Genomic DNA, 23,098 nt, shown 5'->3' on the forward strand with positions numbered 1-23,098 from the left:
GGTGTGCGGTGGTCATCTACGGAATAGCAATATCACCAATATTATGTTTTTGCATTTATTCCCGTTAAAGACTTACCTAGTTGTTTCAAGGTTTCGCGTGATTCCTAAAAGTAAACACAATAGATTAATGCGTCATGAAGAGCAGTACAATAACGAGGGTATGAAGCGCCTGTGACAAGTGTCTAACTTGCTTCCCCCTGACCCAAAAATGACAAAAATTTTGTAAAAAATTAAATGTAACAAGTTAAATTTTACTAAATGCAATATGTTAAATACTTACTATTAACCCCATCAAAATGAGTTGCAGTGTGTCCGTTTGTGTATTGATGAAATTTAAAAATACAATAGAAAATACGGACATTTATATCTATTTATTTATTTATTTTAATTTTTTACGTGTTGCGTCCCAAACCTAGTTGCGCTCGTGGCGGGCCCCTCTTTCGCCACGCCCTTATTACGGCACTGATGAAGAGGACACTTTTCGACCCGTAAACATTGCATCATATTCGCATTAATAGCCCGGGTGTTATTATTATTATTCCTGTCACCTCCAAGGAGTCCAAAGACTCATCGCAGAAGACACACAACTGTCTCAACTACTACATCGAACTTCTACTACGAATCATCTCCATCAACACCATCTACCGCCCACCACCACCACCACAACTGGTATTCTATGTCTGTAAATTGCGTGTGTTCTGAAGGGCTGATTTGTATGTATGCGGGATGAAAAACCCGAGTTTCTGGGAGAAAAAACCCTGCTACCTCCGTAGGAGATCGGCTAACTCACCTTCGGTTGAAAATTGTCCAGATAAAGATTCCTCCCGTCGCGACTAGAATCGAACTTAGGCCAATTCCAATCGAAGGGCGCAATGTACCGTCATTCTTCCAATTGCACTACGGAGGCGCAATTGGAAGAACAAAATTCAAAATACAACCGGCTGAGGCGGATGAAATAGTCAAACCACCATAGCATTTTTCATTTATCACGAACTTAATCGGCATTCTGCCATTTATCATGTAATTATTCTCCTCTGCTGTTAATCCCTTAACGGCGAATTAACAAATAGTGTATTAACTGGAATAGATTGACTTTACGTATACAGTATTGTGTTACTAGGAATTTATTTTATTATCGTTCTAATATTTGATCTTTTTTTGTGCTGCACAAACTGTTTCTCTTGTCCGTTATCCCCCACCCCACCCCCAAAAAAAGAAAAGAAACGAATTTCACATGTGAGAAAATAAATAATGAATTCTTAAATGACGAGAGCTCATGCTTTGTAATGAATTTGTTTAGCAGTAGTAATTTTGCGTCTTTTATTCCTCAAATCAATGCAACGAAACCAGACAAGTGATATTCATTTATTCAAGTGATAATATACATGCAGTATTTTTCGTGCCATTTTCCAATGTTTGTTTGCATTTGAAAATGCAAATATGTTAAATATTTGTAATTGTTTAAATAACATTTATGAAAATAAATATGACCTACTGCTTTCTTTCCTTGCAAAATACCATTATATGAATGTCACACTTAAGTTTTAAAAACGATTTTTTTTGTTGTTGCTTTTATGAACAAATGCAGTTAAATTGCATTACTCGTTTCTCAAGGGCGAAACTTTTTTTAATATGAAAAATTTATATCCGGCGGTATTTCAGCGGGGTCTCTTCGCCTTTTGCTTAAAGTTAAAACAGATGATTTTTTTTTTTTTTTAGGATGCTCATTTAATGAAGTTATAGAATTTATGTCATGAAAGCTAAAGCTTAATATTATTTTCTGACCTTTAAAAAATGAAGGAATGATAATATGACTAATATTACTACCACTAAAACTTTCGCTCAAGATGTTACTTCACCCTTGAACAGCTGCTAACCTTATACAAAGGTTAACAGCTATTGATTAATGCTCGCGCAGTAGTAGGGGTCCCATTAGTGACAAAATACTTCCGGTGGGCGTGGCTTCGCCCTGAGGGTATATGTGTCAATGGCTTCAGCTTGGAGGTTCTGCCCAGATGCTTCCGGCGGGCGTGGCTTCCTGACGTCATTGTGAGTGACGTCATGAGTTTGGAATGTTTGGAATTTCCATGTGGGCAAGTGTGTGAATGGCTTCAGTTCTTGTGTTTTGGTTCGCGTATGGGATTATGGGTGATTTTTTTTGTTCGTGAATGGAATTGTGGGTGATTTTTTTTGTTCGCGTATGGCATTATGGGTGATGGTAGAGATAAGGATTCGTGTTGTGATTGGTGGGACAGTTTAAACCAAATGCTTCCGGTGTGCGTGGCTTCATGGGTGTGGAATGTTTGGAATTTCCCTGGGAGCATATGTAGTCAATGGCTTCAGTTCTTGTGTTTTGGTTTGTTTGTAAATAAATGTTGTCATTTGTTAATAAGTGACGTTATTGCTTTGAATGGAAAGGGAAATATTAGTGTATAAGTAATCGTGTTGTCATTGGTGGACACTTCTGACCAGATCAAGATCAAGATAAGATAAGGAATCGTGACGCGAATGTTTGTTGTTATTGAGTTTGGAATGATAATTTAATTTAACTATATTCTATGTCACACAAACATACAGTTTTTTTTTTCTTCTATAGATGGTTGTACTAATTTTCCAATACATTTTGGGTATTTCTTTCCTGTTAAAGTGTGGGAATTCTTAGAGAAAGTCGTGATTGCTCTCGTGTTTCGAGTTTTTCTGAATAATTAATTATATACTTAAAAAACCTGTCCTTAAACACACATACACACACACACATATACATATTAGATATAAAAAATCGCTAATGTATCCATGTTGATACTCTAATATATACCCTATGATTATTCTTATGGAAAAAAAAAAAAACTATTCAGTTTTAGAATTACGCTTACCAAAAACATACGAGCAGTTGTTATGTTTAAGTTAAATGTGACACACATCTGTCATTGTCGTCTGTGGGAATTCTTAGAGTATGTCGTGATGGCGGGTGTGATTAGATTTTTCTGAATAATTAATTATATACTGGTGTCACTCAAACATACGGTTTTTTTTTTATTTTATTTTATTTTATATAGATGGTTGTACTAATTTTCCAATACATTTGGGTTATTTGTTTCCTGTTAAAGGGTGGGAATTCTTAGAGTAAGTCGTGATGGGGGCAGTTATTGGTTAAGTAATCGTGTCGTGATTGGTGGGACACTTCTGACAAGATCAAGATAACATTAGGATTCGTGACGTGAATGTTTGTTGTTATTGAGTTTGGAATGATAATTTAATTTAACTATATTCTATGCCACACAAACATACAGTTTTTTTTTTCTTCTATAGATGATTGTACTAATTTTCCAGTACATTTTGGGTATTTATTTCCTGTTAAAGTGTGGGAATTCTTAGAGAAAGTCGTGATGGCTCTCGTGTTTCAAGCTTTTCTGAATAATTAATTATATACTTAAAGTACCTGTCCTTAAACACACACACATACACATTAGACATAAAAATCGCTAATGTGTCCATGTTGATACTCTAATATATACCCTATGATTATTCTTATGGGAAAAAAAAAAATACTATTCAGTATTAGAATTACGGTTACCAAACAACATGCGATCAGTTATGTTTAAGTTAAAAAAGTACTTACAGCTTTCCGGATGACTCTTCTAAATACGAATATTCCAAAATAGTTCAATTTTATATCCACAACACAACACAAACACAAAAAACAAAGAATGAAATTTCTGTAAATACTGTAACCTGAACTAGTTACTTCGTCCTTTTGGATTACAGACCGTAGATGCTGTGGTTTCGTCATTTGCAATATCCTCCAGCGAGTGGTTTTCTTCAAAGGGGATGACATGAGTCACATCCGTAAATTGGGTAGCATTTCCTCAAGTTTGGATATTTCTCAAATAATTACATATGACTAAGGACTTAGTATCAAGATGTTTGAATAACACATATCCTAAAATTATTCATTCTTCGTTACCGTCGGAATTCATTGGTGTTGTAAATTAATGCTTACATTTAATTTTAATTTAGAGTAGTATCCGATTGGTTGTCTGTATTAATTCTTTCCCACTTGGGAAAGTCTGTGCGCCGTTTTGTTTAGGGTAAGTGTTATTTCCGGTTTCGAATTCCGATTGCTGTTAGAGTATGGAATTCAGACAAGTGAAATTTTATTATTTTTTTTTTTTTCAATTGATTCGTTATTTTCTGTATTTTACTTTTACAGGTCATATTCTAACAGAATAACTGAGCAGAATTAATAAATAAATAAAGTAAATGAGAATTTATTTCCAACACTGTATATTTCTGATTAAGTCATACCTTTTAAGCTATCTGTCTTATCCGGTCGCCTTTTGTTGTACGTAGGTGAGAAATCATGTGTTTTGTTTTGAACTCTTGGTTTCCGTTGGGAAATTACCAATATAACTATTAATTTTACCTTCGATTCCTTGTGCTCTTAACCTATTTCTGTACGTAGAATTTATTTGTGAATTATTTTCCCACACTGTTAATTTTCATTCATTAACTTTGTTTGTAGATAACGAACAAATAAGACTTTTAATCAATGAATCAAAAAAAAAAAAATTCTCTGGTTACTTTGTGGCATGAAATTTCACAAGGAAAAAAAAAAAAAAAGTTATCTTCCTTCTTAAATTTGTATAACACATACGACACCCAATTTGTTCATTTTAATTTACACATTTTATTGAACGAAATATTATTTACAAATTGTATTTACTGAATCTAACAATACAGAAAATAAATAAATTGAAAAATACATCAAAGATTCTTCCATGGTTGTGGAATTGCCATCGTATGGTTTTGACAATGTGACTCTCATCTGAAAGTTAATTTTTCGTTTGGCGTTTGTTGGGAATTTATTACTGTAGTAAAATTAAGGGTTGTGTATTTATTTCTTTGAAACCAATACGTATACTTAAGAGAATTATTAAAAGCACAGAATCTTTCGTTCTGTTTCCAAAAGCATTTAAAACTACACGTTATGTTTTCACGTTTCGGGCATCCAATTTCATTTAAATCAAGAACAGGCCTCCCTATTAGCTTCGTTAATGTTTTTGATTTTTCTCTTTCTTTGGCAAGTAATATATGATATTTGCATGTTGATTCTATCATCCAAGCTCTTAGTTTGTCCAAAGCTAGTGAACCAATTTCCCACTTCAGCTGATGGTTATATTTTATTAACCAAGAATTCTGTTTTTTAACTCTTTCAGGTAATTCTTTCCAACTACAAGGTGATTTTGTCACTGCATATCTCACACTAATTCCATCAGAAATACAAATTTCTTTAGGAAATAAATTTGAACTCTTGTTCAACAAAAATTGTACATCAATTATCCCAATGATAACTGAAAACTCGTATTTTTCACCCACTGTCGATTTTTCATAATCGTTTTCATTCATTCTTCTTCTTCGATTACTTCATATGGCACCACAAATAAATAGTTATTTATTATTATTTCACTGATTATTAGCTCTGATCGTATACTTTATGGTAACATTCGTTTACAAAATTCTAAACAATTAGAACTTTTCACAAAGAAACTTTCAAAGAATTTGTGGCTCACCCATTATTTTTGCATTACCAAACACAAATCACAAAACAGCAACTGCAGTAGTCCAAAGTCACTCGACTCTCTGGTATTTTCTTATAGTACTGTTTACACTTACCATCCCCTACCCTGACCGTTCCTTCAAAAATGAACCTTTTGCGCAGATGACTCAACGACATGTTTTCACATGCTGTTGGATATACTGTTGGTGTGTTTTTATCTTACTTTGTGTAGGGAAAGGTAAAATTTGTATATGTGTTATCTGTAGAGTACAAACATTTTCTCTATGCCAAACTTTAAAGAAGTTAAACTCACGTTTTGTTGGTTTAATTAGGTGCTTCTCTCTCTCTCACTCTCTGTAAAAATAACCAAATTCTAACAGTTCGGATTTTCGATTATGTGAACGATTTGTTTTCAGATAACTCAAATAATGTCAATAGGTAGCATTAGACAATTTCTAAAATAATCAATACATGGATTTTCGTTTTCAACACCTTTTTTTTTTTCCTGTCCTGGCATTAATTTCACAGTTGTGATTTTTTTAAAATAATTAAACAGAATTGCATTAAGATGTTGTGGATTTAAATATCAAGATCTAATCAGAATAACTGAGTAAAAATTCGCCGTGGAAAAACACAACAACAAAAACACACATCTTTGTTCATTTAAGTTTACAAATGCACATTTTATTTTGCTGAAATACTATTTACAAGTATATTCACTGAGAAAAATTCGAAACATGTAATTACCTAAAAATATTTCACAATATTTAGTTTAGACTCTTAACATTTTCCAAAGAGTTCAATGAATAAAATTTTTGTTATTCACTGTTTCTTGGTTACATTACATCAAAATAGCTGGTCACGCAAAAGAATTTTTAAATCAGATACCATGGTAACCACACTTCCATACGTTTCATATTTTGTCAGTCTGGAAATGACACCATGCCTCGCTAAACATTCTGTGTATTCTTTTGTCAGCAAATATACACAAACAGTTTTTGTAAAATGTTCGTAAATGTCCCAAAATAAAGAATCTTTATCGAATTGGATAAAATCTTGAAAGTCTAATTTTACCATTGATGAATTTAAATGTTGAGCGATAATTTTTCCCATTAAACGGACAGATGGTAATTCAGTTTCCAAAAATAGTAAGTGATTATCAATGTCGTACATTTTTGTTGAAAATCTCTCAGCTTCTTCACAACTAATAGAAAAAACCTTACTTCCATCAGCTCCTGTATCATCAAGTATTAGTTCCCCATCTTGGCATTTCAGAATATAACAATCACCGAGGTCCATTTCGTAGTCAACTCTTCTTTGCAAGTAGCCGAGGATATCAGACCACTTCCTGCGTAATTTTTCCCAAGTGGTCCGGGATAAATACATCACAATGTACGTGTCTTCTAAAATAATAATCGGTTTCCATCCTTTTAGAGCTAGGTGAAGTTTTGTCTCGTGCTATTTTCCTGAAGAAAGAAAATTTCAATGACTTTTGTGGCTCACCCATTATTTTACTTTACTTTACTTTCCTGGATACCAATCACCACAACACAATACAATAACTTCACAGGATGAACGAACTGTCGTAACTGCAAAGACACTTGACTCGTTTATTTTTCCTTATAGTACTGTTTACCTGACCTTAACCCTGACCGTTCCTTCCAAAATGAAACTTTTGTGCAGATGATTCACGGACATGTTTCTACATGTTGTTGGATAAACCATGACGACAATGATGGATGTGTGTCACCCTGGGAAAATTCCAAGATATCTTATCTCAAAAACATCACCCACAATTCCATAGCCAAACAGAACATGACAACAATGTCGTTATGTGTTTGGATATTTCTGGGGAACATATGTCTCTCATGCTGTGATATCACAGAGGGTGACAGATGTCTTCCCTGCAATGCTCCCCCACCTAACCCCATCACCCTAGTCTCTCACCATCCCCTCTCCTCCAGAAGATGTCTGCTCAGCCTAGTGGAGATGAGCGAGCTCATCATTTGCGGATATCTTTTAGTGATGTTACCTCCAATTGATACTGATAACTTTTTTGGGAAAATAAAAATTTAAAAAACTGGTTTTTTATGATAACTTTTTAGGAAAAAAACGCATTTTTTATGAAAACTTTTTTGGAAAAAAAATAAAAGAAAGCGTTTTTTTAGTTTTTTTTCAGCAAAATTTTTATTTTTATTTCAGCAAAATAAAATGTGCATTTGTAAACTTAAATGAACAAAGATGTGTGTTTTTGTTGTGTTTTTCCACAGTGAATTTTTACTCAGTTATTCTGATTAGATCTTGATATTTAAATCCACAACTTTATATCTTAATGCAATTCTGTTTAATTATTTTAAAAAAATCACAACTGTGAAATTAATGCCAGGACAGGAAAAAAAAAGGTGTTGAAAACGAAAATCCATGTATTGATTATTTTAGAAATTGTCTAATGCTACCTATTGACATTATTTGAGTTATCTGAAAACAAATCGTTCACATAATCGAAAATCCGAACTGTTAGAATTTGGTTATTTTTACAGAGAGAGAGAGAGAAGCTAATTAAACCAACAAAACGTGAGTTTAACACTTCTTTAAAGTTTGGCATAGAGAAAATGTTTGTACTCTACAGATAACACATATACAAATTTTACCTTTCCCTACACAAAGTAAGATAAAAACACACCAACAGTATATCCAACAGCATGTGAAAACATGTCGTTGAGTCATCTGCGCAAAAGGTTAATTTTTGAAGGAACGGTCAGGGTAGGGGATGGTAAGTGTAAACAGTACTATAAGAAAATACCAGAGTCGAGTGACTTTGGACTACTGCAGTTGCTGTTTTGTGATTTGTGTTTGGTAATGCAAAAATAATGGGTGAGCCACAAATTCTTTGAAGTTTCTTTGTGAAAAGTTCTAATTGTTTAGAATTTTGTAAACGAATGTTACCATAAAGTATACGATCAGAGCTAATAATCAGTGAAATAATAATAAATAACTATTTATTTGTGGTGCCATATGAAGTAATCGAAGAAGAAGAATGAAGGAAATCGATTATGAAAAATCGACAGTGGGTGAAAAATACGAATTTTCAGTTATCATTGGGATAATTGATGTACAATTTTTGTTGAACAAGAGTTCAAATTTATTTCCTAAAGAAATTTGTATTTCTGATGGAATTAGTGTAAGATATGCAGTGACAAAATCACCTTGTAGTTGGAAAGAATTACCTGAAAGAGTTAAAAAAAACAGAATTCTTGGTTAATAAAATATAACCATCAGCTGAAGTGGGAAATTGGTTCACTAGCTTTGGACAAACTAAGAGCTTGGATGATAGAATCAACATGCAAATATCATATATTACGTGCCAAAGGAAGAGAAAAATCAAAAACATTAACGAAGCTAATAGGGAAGCCTGTTCTTGATTTAAATGAAATTGGATGCCCGAAACGTGAAAACATAACGTGTAGTTTTAAATGCTTTTGGAAACAACGATAGATTCTGTGCTTTTAATAATTCTCTTAAGTATACGTATTGGTTTCAAAGAAATAAATACACAACCCTTAATTTTACTACAGTAATAAATTCCCAACAAACGCCAAACGAAAAATTAACTTTCAGATGAGAGTCACATTGTCAAAACCATACGATGGCAATTCCACAACCATGGAAGAATCTTTGATGTATTTTTCAATTTATTTATTTTCTGTATTGTTAGATTCAGTAAATACAATTTGTAAATAATATTTCGTTCAATAAAATGTGTAAATTAAAATGAACAAATTGGGTGTCGTATATGTGTTATACAAATTTAAGAAGGAAGATAACTTTTTTTTTTTTTTTTTTCCTTGTGAAATTTCATGCCACAAAGTAACCAGAGAATTTTTTTTTTTTGATTCATTGAATTAAAAGTCTTATTTGTTCGTTATCTACAAACAAAGTTAATCAATGAAAATTAACAGTGTGGGAAAATAATTCACAAATAAATTCTACTTACAGAAATAGGTTAAGAGCACAAGGAATCGAAGGTAAAATTAATAGTTATATTGGTAATTTCCCAACGGAAACCAATAGTTCAAAACAAAACACATGATTTCTCACCTACGTACAACAAAAGGCGACCGGATAAGATAGATAGCTTAAAAGGTAAGACTTAATCAGAAATATACAGTGTTGGAAATAAATTCTCATTTACTTTATATTTATTAATTCTGCTCAGTTATTCTGTTAGAATATGACCTGTAAAAGTAAAATACAGAAAATAACGAATCAATTGAAAAAAAAAAAAATAATAAAATTTCACTTGTCTGAATTCCATACTCTAACAGCAATCGGAATTCGAAACCGGAAATAACACTTACCCTAAACAAAACGGCGCACAGACTTTCCCAAGTGGGAAAGAATTAATACAGACAACCAATCGGATACTACTCTAAATTAAAATTAAATGTAAGCATTAATTTACAACACCAATGAATTCCGACGGTAACGAAGAATGAATAATTTTAGGATATGTGTTATTCAAACATCTTGATACTAAGTCCTTAGTCATATGTAATTATTTGAGAAATATCCAAACTTGAGGAAATGCTACCCAATTTACGGATGTGACTAATGTCATCCCCTTTGAAGAAAACCACTCGCTGGAGGATATTGCAAATGACGAAACCACAGCATCTACGGTCTGTAATCCAAAAGGACGAAGTAACTAGTTCAGGTTACAGTATTTACAGAAATTTCATTCTTTGTGGTTTTTGTGTTTGTGTTGTGTTGTGGATATAAAATTGAACTATTTTGGAATATTCGTATTTAGAAGAGTCATCCGGAAAGCTGTAAGTACTTTTTTAACTTAAACATAACTGATCGCATGTTGTTTGGTAACCGTAATTCTAATACTGAATAGTATTTTTTTTTCCCATAAGAATAATCATAGGGTATATATTAGAGTATCAACATGGACACATAGCGATTTTTATGTCTTGTGTGTGTGTGTGTGTGTGTGTTTAAGGACAGGTACTTTAAGTATATAATTAATTATTCAGAAAAGCTTGAAACACGAGAGCCATCACGACTTTCTCTAAGAATTCCCACACTTTAACAGGAAAGAAATACCCAAAATGTACTGGAAAATTAGTACAATCATCTATAGAAGAAAAAAAAAAACTGTATGTTTGTGTGACATAGAATATAGTTAAATTAAATTATCATTCCAAACTCAATAACAACAAACATTCACGTCACGAATCCTAATGTTATCTTGATCTTGATCTTCTCAGAAGTGTCCCACCAATCACGACACGATTACTTAACCACTAACTGCCCCCATCACGACTTACTCTAAGAATTCCCACCCTTTAACAGGAAACAAATAACCCAAATGTATTGGAAAATTAGTACAACCATCTATATAAAATAAAATAAAATAAAAAAAAAACCGTATGTTTGAGTGACACCAGTATATAATTAATTATTCAGAAAAATCTAATCACACCCGCCATCACGACATACTCTAAGAATTCCCACAGACGACAATGACAGATGTGTGTCACATTTAACTTAAATATAACAACTGTTCGTATGTTTTTGGTAAGCGTAATTCTAATACTGAATATTTTTTTTTTCCATAAGAATAATCATAGGGTATATATTAGAGTATCAACATGGATATATTAGCGATTTTTTATATCTAATATGTATATGTGTGTGTGTGTATGTGTGTTTAAGGACAGGTTTTTTAAGTATATAATTAATTATTCAGAAAAACTCGAAACACGAGAGCCATCACGACTTTCTCTAAGAATTCCCACACTTTAACAGGAAAGAAATACCCAAAATGTATTGGAAAATTAGTACAACCATCTATAGAAGAAAAAAAAAACTGTATGTTTGTGTGACATAGAATATAGTTAAATTAAATTATCATTCCAAACTCAATAACAACAAACATTCGCGTCACGATTCCTTATCTTATCTTGATCTTGATCTGGTCAGAAGTGTCCACCAATGACAACACGATTACTTATACACTAATATTTCCCTTTCCATTCAAAGCAATAACGTCACTTATTTACAAATGACGACATTTATTTACAAACAAACCAAAACACAAGAACTGAAGCCATTGACTACATATGCTCCCAGGGAAATTCCAAACATTCCACACCCATGAAGCCACGCACACCGGAAGCATTTGGTTTAAACTGTCCCACCAATCACAACACGAATCCTTATCTCTACCATCACCCATAATGCCATACGCGAACAAAAAAAATCACCCACAATTCCATTCACGAACAAAAAAAATCACCCATAATCCCATACGCGAACCAAAACACAAGAATGAAGCCATTCACACACTTGCCCACATGGAAATTCCAAACATTCCAAACTCATGACGTCACTCACAATGATGTCAGGAAGCCACGCCCACCGGAAGCATTTGGGCAGAACCTCCAAGCAGAAACCATTGACACATATACCCTCAGGGAGAAGCCACGCCCACCGGAAGTATTTTGTCACTAATGGGACCCCTACTACTTCGCGCATATGGACTAATTAGACTTATTAATGATCCATCTCTTACCAACTCACTCCTCTCACTTTCACACAGACGTTTGGTTTCGGCAATATGTGAAGCCTTTAAATATTTCCATGTCAAATGTTCATCTGAAATAGCATCAATAATTCCCCCACTTAGTACTAAGCTTGTTGGAACACGTGCAGCTGCTGCTCAACATCCCTTCACAGCGCACCTGAAAACAAACAGAACAAGTTTCCTATCCTCGTCCTTCATCCCTACTACTGCTGTATTGTGGAACAGTCAGCCCCTTGTTATGTTTCCCAAGGAATACATTATACAGTCATTTAAATCAAATGTAAACAACAGTTCGTCCATTCCCAACCCACTAATTCCTGACTAAAATGGATACTGCTGTATATTATACGAAGTTTTTGATCTACAACAAAATACTAGCATATGTGCGATATCTATTATTCACAAGACGGCAGTTGATTAAAAAAAATAAATAAATAAAACGAATGAGTGTAGGATTCCTGTAAGTGATTAGATATTTATACTTCGCAAGCAAATCTCTTTCCCTCTTTTTTTTTGTGTGTGTGTGTGTGTTGTAAATTAAGCCATCATTAAATTCATGTCTAGACTTCATAGAATCGCATGCTATTCGCTCTACCCAGCAACTTATGGTACCACACATACTAAAGTCCTACCACACAAGCGAGAGCCGACTTTGGCTTTGTGCCAAGAATAATCAATTCATGTTGAAGGGAAGAAATAAATAAGGCGATGTACGAATTGGTTACCAACACGCGAAATCCCGTGCTTTATACGTAAAATTTTCCAACTGTTATACAAGCAAAAATAGTTACCACTTTAAAAACTACAATGTTCATAAAAGAGAAGTTAATTTTCCGACGTGTAATAATAAACAGCTCATCCCGCAATACGGACTGATTACTCTATTATATTATCGGAATGAATTCTTTTGACATGCGCAGAAATGCCGAGGGTCCCGCATCTGAGGGCGTACAGTATGTCACATGAATGAAAGTATTTCTACTTACACTTATTCTTTTCTTTACATTTCCTATTCTCACATGACTTAGCAATGATGGTTCACACATTTTCACCTTTGAGTAATTTAAATAAACCAAACAAATATAGCATTCTTCTTTATTATTGTTTTCTAATATATCATAAACACATTGTCCCACTCGACGCTAATTTGGTTACAATTAATTGACAAATTAAAGTATTCAGTTAGCCTACAATTATTTGTATTGGACCAATTAAGATGAGCGCTGATGCGCTATGCACTCTTAAAACTTTCATACATCGATAAAAATGCAGTCAAATTACCGTGGATTTTGTAGAGCGGGTTGCGTAACCAACATGACAGCCCACCCAACCGAAAAGGGCACGCGACGCCACTGATTATGAGGTATGCATTTGACAACTGCTAACGATGTTCAAATTTCAGTACATTAAATTATAAAGCGTACAGCATACGAACATTAATTTTCGAAATTTGACATCTAATCCGTTCTGCAATCAAAGCTGCGAATTCGATTCCCACTACGGGTGTGGATGTTTGCGATTATCATACTAATTCTGTGTGGAAAGAGTTGTTATCTTAACACTTCTAGAACAGACTTCATTCTTCATTCTCAAAAACCGAGGAGGCACGGGAGTGACCATACACTGTCGATAATGAAGACAATGTAAAAGAGTATACGTTTAGATGTCAAATGTATCTCTCACTCTCTCAGTAACCAGAATTATTAATGAAGACAGAACTTGTATATATTTCGGGCTTCACTTCAGACAATAAGAGAATTCAGTTATTTTGATGTATGTAAATATTAAGTAATTCTATTTCGGTATTATTCAATCAAAAATATTTTTTTGAAAACTGGGTGCTGTAGCGATTGCAAAGAATTCAGTTCGCATAAACACATAATTTATAAACATGGCGTCCGGTACTCATCAGTACTGGAAGCCATGTTTATAAATTATGCGTTTGTTACTTAATAACTAGCAGTCACTTTTTTTCAGACGTTTGTTAAATGTTTAGTTATTCCAGAATTACTTTCTATAATAAAACATGTTTGTTTATTATGAAGTAACTAGATTTTCGAATACCTTTGATATTAATATTCGATTTGATATGATGGGGATACAGTAAATATTGACGGATTGATTTTTTTTGCCACCAATTTTCAATAAGAGTATACAATATTACGGTAATTAATTAAAATTCCGATAAGAACATTCCATACCTCGGAAGTGTTTAGATTTACTAACCACCTGAATTATACTTAGCTACTTAAAACTGAACTATACTACCAAACAATTCCACTTGCACTACACGAAAATACTGCACACGTAAAGAAGTTTCTGGTTTATTATTAAGTGGCAATATCGTAGTCGTTCGATTTCGCTAGGGCCCTCTATCGAATCGGAACATTTTTATAAATCTTGGTTGAGAAATTAAGAAAAGTGAAATTGACATACATCGAAAAACTGCTTCTCAAAAAAAAAAAAAAAAGACTACTTCCTGTTTAAATTTAAAGCAAAAGCACTCAAATAAATATTATTAACTCAAATAAAGTTAATTTTTCAAATAAATAATTAAAATATATTATTTAATTATTTATTTGAAAAATACACCAAAAGTACTTAAAATGTAGTTTAAGTGTACTTTTGGGGATCGAGAAGTGAATTGTAGTAGAGTAGTATTTCTTGACTTCTTGGAAGTGTCACGTAATAATTATAATAATAAATTTGAGTAATGTGCAACTAGTGATCATACGTGAAAAGAAAATTATATTTAATCATAATAACCATTAAATAGATTAATGTATTTAAATAAGGATGATTTAAATAGGCTGACAGTATGGGAAAAGATAATGGATATCACTTTTATGTGAAATTGCACGCCAGGAAACCGATCAACCCTGAACTTGGAAGTGGTGGAAGATCGAGAGCTGAAGTTCAGAGGGCATATTTCTCAAGTGTCCAAGGTAGCTCAGAGGATTACTTGGTTATTGAAGAACATGTGGCATGCTGAGATAAATGTGGGTCTGATGTCACTAAAATAGTTTATGGTATCGATACAGGGAAAGTGTTTCAGCACTTAACTAGAGGGCAGAACAAGAAGTCATTCTTGGAAATTAAATAAAAATGTTAACAAGAATGTGAGGGCTACAGAATGAATTCAAGTAGTGGCATGATAGATATTAAGTGTATGCGCATAGTTTGGGTCTTCAGCGACTCAGTGAAGCTGCTCGTATAATAATAACTCTCTCTCTCTCTGGTAAGATAGCTAGCTGAATATTTAAGATCATAAGATACTGAAGTTCATTATATTTTCAAAATAATGTATAAAAACAATAAATATTCCTCAATTTTGTTTTCATCAACTTTTATTTATAGTGTTTAAAAGCGTACGTTAGCACAATGTACATAGAGGATCCTGTCAAACCAAACGATTCCTTTTCCAAAATTATGGCTCTTAACAAAAAAACTGTATAAAGACGAATTTATTAATAAATAAATTTACATATTAAAAATTGCCCCATTAAAAATATTTCATCCTCACCACGAACAAACACCAATAATAAAAGTTTCGTATCATAGCAATGACAAGCGCCAACGAATATCGGCGTTAGATCGCAGTGCTTTTGTTTCGTGTAACGATAATTGCAAAAATATAATTCTTTTCATATTTTCAACAGTGACACTCGTCGTAATTCAGCGTTGTATCTATAATAAATAAATAATTATATGTTATTTTAACAAAATAAAATAAGATTGACAAAAAATAGTTCACCACGAACAAGCATCAATAATAAACGTTTCATATCTCACAGAAATAACGCGCGTAAGGATACTAAAAAATAGTGTGGGAATGACGTAACGTGAAATGACAAGCGCAAACGAATATCGGCGTTAGATCGCAGCGCATTTGTTTCGTAATCTAAAGCGTTAATCGAAAACAATTCAAATTATTAACTATTCAATCAATGTCAAAACATAGGCTGTAACTTTTAACACGTTGTATTGTATTTATATAATGTAAGCATTGTTATTATTTATAAACATAAACGAAATTAAAATTTTTCATTTTTTCCTTGTGGGTGCTGCAGTGTCGCAGTGCTTATGTACGGGCCGCCAATGTCCTCCACTAATTTAAATATATCAGAGGTACAACACTAGGCTAATAAGAAATCACTATAGCAAATATAGTGAACGATGCCGTTGGCTTCAGTAGTTTGCTATGGAGAGAGTGTAATGTATTTGAAACACCTTCAAATACGTGAAATGCTAAAAATAGGCTAAATGGCTATATAGAAAACTGTAGCTTTATAGTTTTCTGTATAGCTACAGAAATAGCCATAAAAATTAGCATTCAAATACTATTAAATACTATTGTAGTGTGTGTAGATACAGCTAAATAATCATTTCTTCAGAGTTGTGACTTATTTTTGATTTTTATGCCGCAAAGATATCAAAGGTCATTCTGCGCCAGAAAATAGGTTACAGCAGTACATATATAAGCGCCTCCGTAGCGCAATTGGAAGAACGACGGTACATTGCGCCCTTCGATTGGAATAGGCCTAAGTTCGATTCTCGTCGCGAAGGGAGGAATCTTTATCTGGTCGATTTCAATCGATGGTGAGTTAGCCGATCTCATACGGAGGTAGCAGGGTTTTTTCTCCCGGAAACTCGGGTTTTTCATCCCGCATACATACAAATCGGCCCTTCAGAACACACGGAATTTACAGACAAAAATCACTAGTTGTGGTAGTGTTGGAGGTGGGCGGTAGATGGCGTTGATTCGTAGTAGAGGTAAGATGTAGAGACAGTTAAAGATGTCCTCCCGCGATGAGTCTTAGGACTCCTTGGAGGTATCAGGAATAATAATAATATGGTAAACGGTTAGTAGGAAAATCATAAACATCCATGTGCCTGTCGAGATTCGACCCGCAGCCTCTTGGCTGAATAGCGGATACGCTGAGATCCCAAAGTGGTGATCTTGCTTCACTATATATCCCGTTGAATTTATCACAGAACTTTATATATATATATATATATATAAACATATTTATATATATATATATATATATATATATATATATATATATATATATATATATATATATATATATATATATATAAACGTGTTCCATCCATCTATGTTTATATTTTTTAATTTTTTCAATTACTGGTTCTTGGTTTAATTCTTTCATAATATCTTTGTTTCTTTTGTGATCAAATAGGGTATACGTTGCAGTTTTTCTCATAAACTTCATTTCTGCTGCAAAGAGGAGAGTGTTTAAGTTAACTGTAGGTGAAAGTTTAATTCCTTGATGTAAATTTTTATTCCATTTTATTATTATTTCATTTAAGTAGATATTAAAAAGAGTTGCTGAGAGGGGACATCCCTGTCGGACCCCTTGGTTTATCTCTCTTGTATATGATAGCTCATGATTTAATCTTATTTGTATTTGATTATTTTCATATATACTTGTGATATATATATATATATATATATATAGACGTGCATTTGCACGGGGCAGCAAAGTTGGCATAAACTATACGAAAAATAAGGGAGAAGGGGCGCCAAAATATGCTAATGCACGGGGAGGCCCTGTAGATTTGTTTGTTCGTATGTATGTACTTCGAAACATATATATGAAGAGATATGGGTGCTTTTTTTCGTGTTAACATGTAGAGGCAAGTACATGCTCCCACATACTACGACTGCATGAGCACGGTTTAACTTTTTTGAAGGGGGGGGGACTTAAATTTGGATATGGCATGTTCGTGTCCTTGCAATGGTGTTTGAAAGGAATTCCTTATAGGTGTGTGTGTTTAATTTCCATCAAATTTTCATTCTGGCTATAACATCTATATAGCGCCTGTTTCAGCTCTCTGTATGTTCCTAGGTTTCTGTCGTCGAACGGCAGTTTGTTGATCATGTCAAGTATGTAGAAGCTTCGGTGGCTTTTCTGTAGGGATTATTATACATGTTATGTAGTTTGTTGACTATTCCTTCTGTGGTGTTGCTATCTGATATGTTGTTCTGGTTGGACTGAAGTAATGTTTTAGCATGTATATGCATAAGTGTTTCACCGAAAATATTTTGTGTTTTGTCCTTGCTGCTCGTATAAGTGTGGACTGTTCTTTGTTCCAGAATATCAGTTTTACCACTTTATTTTGCAACTCTTGTACAATCTGTTAAGTTCGTAGTTTGCGCAGAATGCGTATGATGTAATTGCGTATCTTGAAATGTTTTCACTTAATGCTTTATAAATTAGTATTTTTATGTGTGTTGGCAGGGCCGACGGTAGCGGGAATGCAGAGCATACGTTGCATGCGGGCGCTGCTACGAAGGGGGACGGCGCCGCCGGGGCACTGTTCATAAGTTCATTTTTAAGAAACAAAATTTTTAAAATAAAAACAAAAAATTCTTAGAATGATCAATATTAAAATAAATAAGGCCGGATACACGGAATAAAAATGTTTAAAATTTGTATATTGCCGCCTCTTTGATCAGCCGGCTGTTTACAGCGAGAGCAGGCTAAATGCTTGCCTGCAGAATGTTGTGTCCACTGCAGTCTATCTAAAGTGAAACGGTGAACATGCGCAGAAACGAATTTTCGTACAAAACATTTGTTGTTAGGTAAACCAGTCATATGGTACGCATCTCAGTAGGCTACTGACGGTAGCGCAGTGCGGCTATTATTTCGTCTCTGTGTCGTGTTGTGTAATAATTTCTTTTGGGTATAAAATAGAAATGGAATCAAAAATTAAAAAAAAAAAAGTTATCCGGTGCACAAAATCGTAAGCGTCATGCTGCGATAGAAGTAGTTATTAAGAAACAAACTGGGGCTCTTAATAATTTGTTAAAATATTAAAATATTCTGATGCAGATTGTAACTCACTCGATACATCAGAAATCAGAGTTGACGAGCCGTGCACATCATCCAGTTTTCATGAAAGTACTATTGCAACTATTGAACAAGATAACAAGACGCATGGTTTAAGTGAAAAACAGTTAGGAGAAGATTTAGTTGTAGTTGACCACGAAACTAACACATTGTTAGGTCTGTAAATTTAGAAGATCCAGGTGAATGGGGAAATATTGATGAAAAATTACGAGTTGTTTTAATTGAAATGGGGCCTGTTCAAAAGAAAAATATAATATATCCCAGAGATACATATGATCATAAATTTGGTGACACGTATTATAATACAAAAATGGAAAACGGGGAGCTCGTGCCAAGAACATGGCTCATTTATTCCGAAATTTTAAATTCTATTTTTTGCTTTTGTTGCAAACGTTTCGCACCTAGTGAATCAAGTAGTCTTGTAGAAGGTTATAACAATTGGAGAAATGTAAGTACAACTTTGCATAGACATGAGACTAGTTTAACTCCCATGAAAATATTCTTAAAATGGAAGGAACTTGATAAAAATTTAAAAAACAAAACTACTATTGATTACCAGATTTAAAGCATGTAAGAAATGGAAAAGAAACATTGGACGAGTGTTTTTTAGAACTCTTGATTGAAATTATAAAATTCCTTGGTAGCCAAAATTTAGCTTTTCGCGGATCATCTGATAAATTATATGAAAGGAATAACGGCAATTTTTTAAAATTAGTCGAACTGTTTGCGAAGTTTGATCCCGTTATGGGAAATCATGTTGATAGGGCCCTACAAGGAAACAATAGGGTACACTATTTGAGTGAAGACAGTCAAAATGAAATATTGGAAACTTCAAGTAACGCAATCAGGGATACAATTTTATTATCAATTCGAAAATCTAAATATTATTACATAATTTTAGACTGCACACCTGATGCACGTAAAACAGAACAAATGACCATTATTATTCGCTTTGTTTCCTGTGACAATGGAATTGTCAAGATCAGGGAAAAGTTCTAAGGTTTTGCAGATGTATCAGATTCCACAGGACGTGTTTTATGTGCAACAATAATGGAACATTCCCATTGAAGACATGCAAGGTCAATGGTATGACAATCGGGTAAATATGAAAGGGAAAAAATATGGGCTCTAAAATTTGCTTTTGAACAAAAATCCTCGAGCTTTTTACATGCCATGTGTTGCTCGTACTCTAAATTTAATCATTAATGCAGCCAAAGTGAATGCAGATGCAATTAGTTTCTTTGCAATTATTGAAGAAATACAGTACAATTTCTTTTCATTCTCTTACAAACGTTGGGCAATCCTTTAAAGTTCGTAAAAAATTTAACATTGAAACAGCCATCAGAAACGCGATGGGAAAGTAAAATTAATGCAATCCGCCCTCTACGATATCAGTTGGGAGAAATTTACGATGCGGTTTTTGAAATTTTAAATAATGAAAATTTTAATAAAGAAACTCAGCATGAAGCACAAACATTATATGCTAAAATAAAGGACTACAAATTTATTTGCTGTCTTATAACTCGGCATGATTTACTTAACAGAATAAACGCTGTGAGGAAAATGCTTCAAGACAAAAATATGAACATTACACTTGCTTAAGAATCTATCGAAATCTTTAAAATATTCTTACAAGAGTATCGATCAGATACAAATTTCAAAGAAGTTCTAAAAACGGCAAAGAACTGTGTGGAGAACAAGAATTGAAAACTGGTATGGAAGTTCGACGACGAAACAAGAGACGACAATTTGACTACGAGCATCATGACGAAACGCCACAATCACCAGAAGATAAATTTAGAGTGAATATGTTTTATACACTTCTAGATGTTACAATGTGTTTTAATAGAACGTTTTGAACAACTAAAAACATATCATGATAATTTCAATTTCTTTTATAGGTTACTACAAATTGATAACGAAGATTTACGAAAAATTGTGACGATTTGGAGATTCTCTTGGAGGACGGCGACGATCAAGACGTATGACGTCTTTATTGTCGAGTTCTGTGCTTTCTGGGATATTTTTCGGAAGGATAATTTAAATATTCAAAACCGTTTCAATATTCTTAATTTTATTGTGTCCAATAATTTATCTTTCCCTAACTTTTCAATTGCTTTAAGAATACTATTAACCTTACCTGTTAGTGTAGCGAGCGGTGAACGTTCCTTTTCCAAGTTGAAATTGATTAAAACCTACTTAAGAACAAGTATGTCACAAAAAAAACTTGTTAGTTTGGCGTCAATTGCTATTGAAAATGATATATGCGGAATTAGACGTTAAGACCATTATTTCTAATTTTGTGAATATGAAATCAAAAATCATAAAATTTAAATTAAAAAAATGTCAAGTATATTTATGTAATTTATTTTATTTTCTATTATTCTGCAAAGATGTTATTTTTTGAATACTTATATTAAATGTTCTAATTATTTCTGAATTCTTTTCTTATTTTCTCATCTATCTTGAGTTTCTTTTATTTTCCTAAAAGATAGTTCCACATATAAAAATTATTTAAAAAATTTTACAAGTCACTAAGAATTTAGTAACTTGTAAAATGCAAGAATTTTTTAAACTTTAGTTCAAATAAATTTTAACTTTAATTAAAATTCATTTTACTTTTGTTAGCAATTTGGGTCTGTGAGAAGGTTATAATCCCTGTATCATTATATTCAACAATTAAAGTGAAGTGGCTTTGTCAAAATTTGCTTTAACTTTTGAGAATTTTTTTGAATATTCTGGTTTTTAACGATGATCCTGCCTAGTCAACACACCCGGTTCATTACATTTAGCGAACCAATGTGTGGCTGTTCTGTCAAAATGTTATTTAAAAAATTTCAAATAATTTAAGTTTTTATTATTGTAAAAGAACCACATACGCGTGGATCGTTACAGGGGCGCTTAGATAGAAATTGCATGCGGGCTGCAAAGACCCTAGCGCCGGTTCTGTGTGTTGGTGCAATGTGTTTAAATCGACATAGTTTGCTTCCTAATATACCGAATATGTTGTGTACTATCCAACCGCAATGCGATAATCCTGGTTGGCAAACTGCCAAGAAGAGTCACATCCCACGAAACGCATTCATTACCGTATTATCGGAATGGATTCGCCATGTTCTGTCATGTGCAGAAGTGTCGAGAGGTTTCGCATCTGTGGTCGGACAGATAGTTTGTATGGCTCTTTCAACTTGGATCAGCATCGAAAGGAAGTCCGAGATAGCGTGTTGTTTTCACATGTGTGGTGGTTTCTGTTTTAGGATCAGTCCTCTGTGTATAGGACAGTGAGATATTTAGTTTTTATAGATAATCTAATATCGTGTGTGTGTGTGTGTGTGTGTGTGTGTGTGTGTGTGTGTGTGTGTGTGTGTGTGTGTGTGTGTGTGTGTGTGTGTGTGTGTGTGTGTGTGAGAGAGAGAGAGAGAGAGAGAGAGAGAGAGCGAACAGCTCCCTTGTGGTATACTCCGCAAGTTATTACCGGTACACTTTGCTGTGCGCTGATCCTATTATACGTGTGACGTGCTTCCTGTTTTTCATGTATGCTTTAAACCACTGGAGTAGACGACCTCCAATTCCGATATATGTTAGTTTGTTCAACACCGTTTTGTGTGTCAAACACTTTTGCTAGGTCCAAAAAAAAAAAAAAAAAACGACTAATACTATTCTGTTTTTATCTAGCGCAGAGTTTATTAGGTCTATGAAATCTTCCAGGAGTGTTGCTGTTCCTTTTTTTTTTGCGTTTTTTTTTTTTTTTTTTTTTTTGTATCAGAGTCATTCATCATCCTAACCGATCTTGGGCGAAGACTGCTAGGTTTTTCTCCCTAATTTTTTTTTTTTTTTTTTTGAGGGGGGGGGTTTCCTCTCGCAAACAGGCAAACCGGCCTTTAGAACATAATACTTCTACGGACATAGAATACACTGGGAAGCATAGAGCCATCCATCTTATCCTCGTATAACGGTTACAGTTATAAGCAGTCGCGGACAGTAAAAAATTAAAGTGGAGGTGCTGCATATACAAAATAAGAAAAATAATTCCCTTTTTTCCCTAATCAGTAACTAATTTATTAATAAGCA

The 23,098-nt window shown here is 33.6% G+C and overlaps 1 protein-coding gene across 1 annotated transcript in view; it reads right to left on the bottom strand.

Annotated features, from left to right (window-relative positions):
- LOC150102167 (uncharacterized) overlaps nt 1-14,462 on the bottom strand; it is a 66,966-nt gene extending 52,504 nt beyond the window's left edge. The window contains exon 1 of the mRNA XM_090399504.1: nt 14,351-14,462. The gene's annotated coding sequence lies outside the window, so the exon portion shown is untranslated. The remainder of the gene's footprint in view (nt 1-14,350) is intronic.
- Nucleotides 14,463-23,098: the final 8,636 nt, after the last annotated feature.

This window comes from Typopeltis vanoorti, chromosome 10, assembly GCF_054136105.1.
Source record: "Typopeltis vanoorti isolate ZY-2024b chromosome 10, IOZ_Tvanoo_1.0, whole genome shotgun sequence".
Classification (NCBI taxonomy): domain Eukaryota; kingdom Metazoa; phylum Arthropoda; class Arachnida; order Uropygi; family Thelyphonidae; genus Typopeltis; species Typopeltis vanoorti.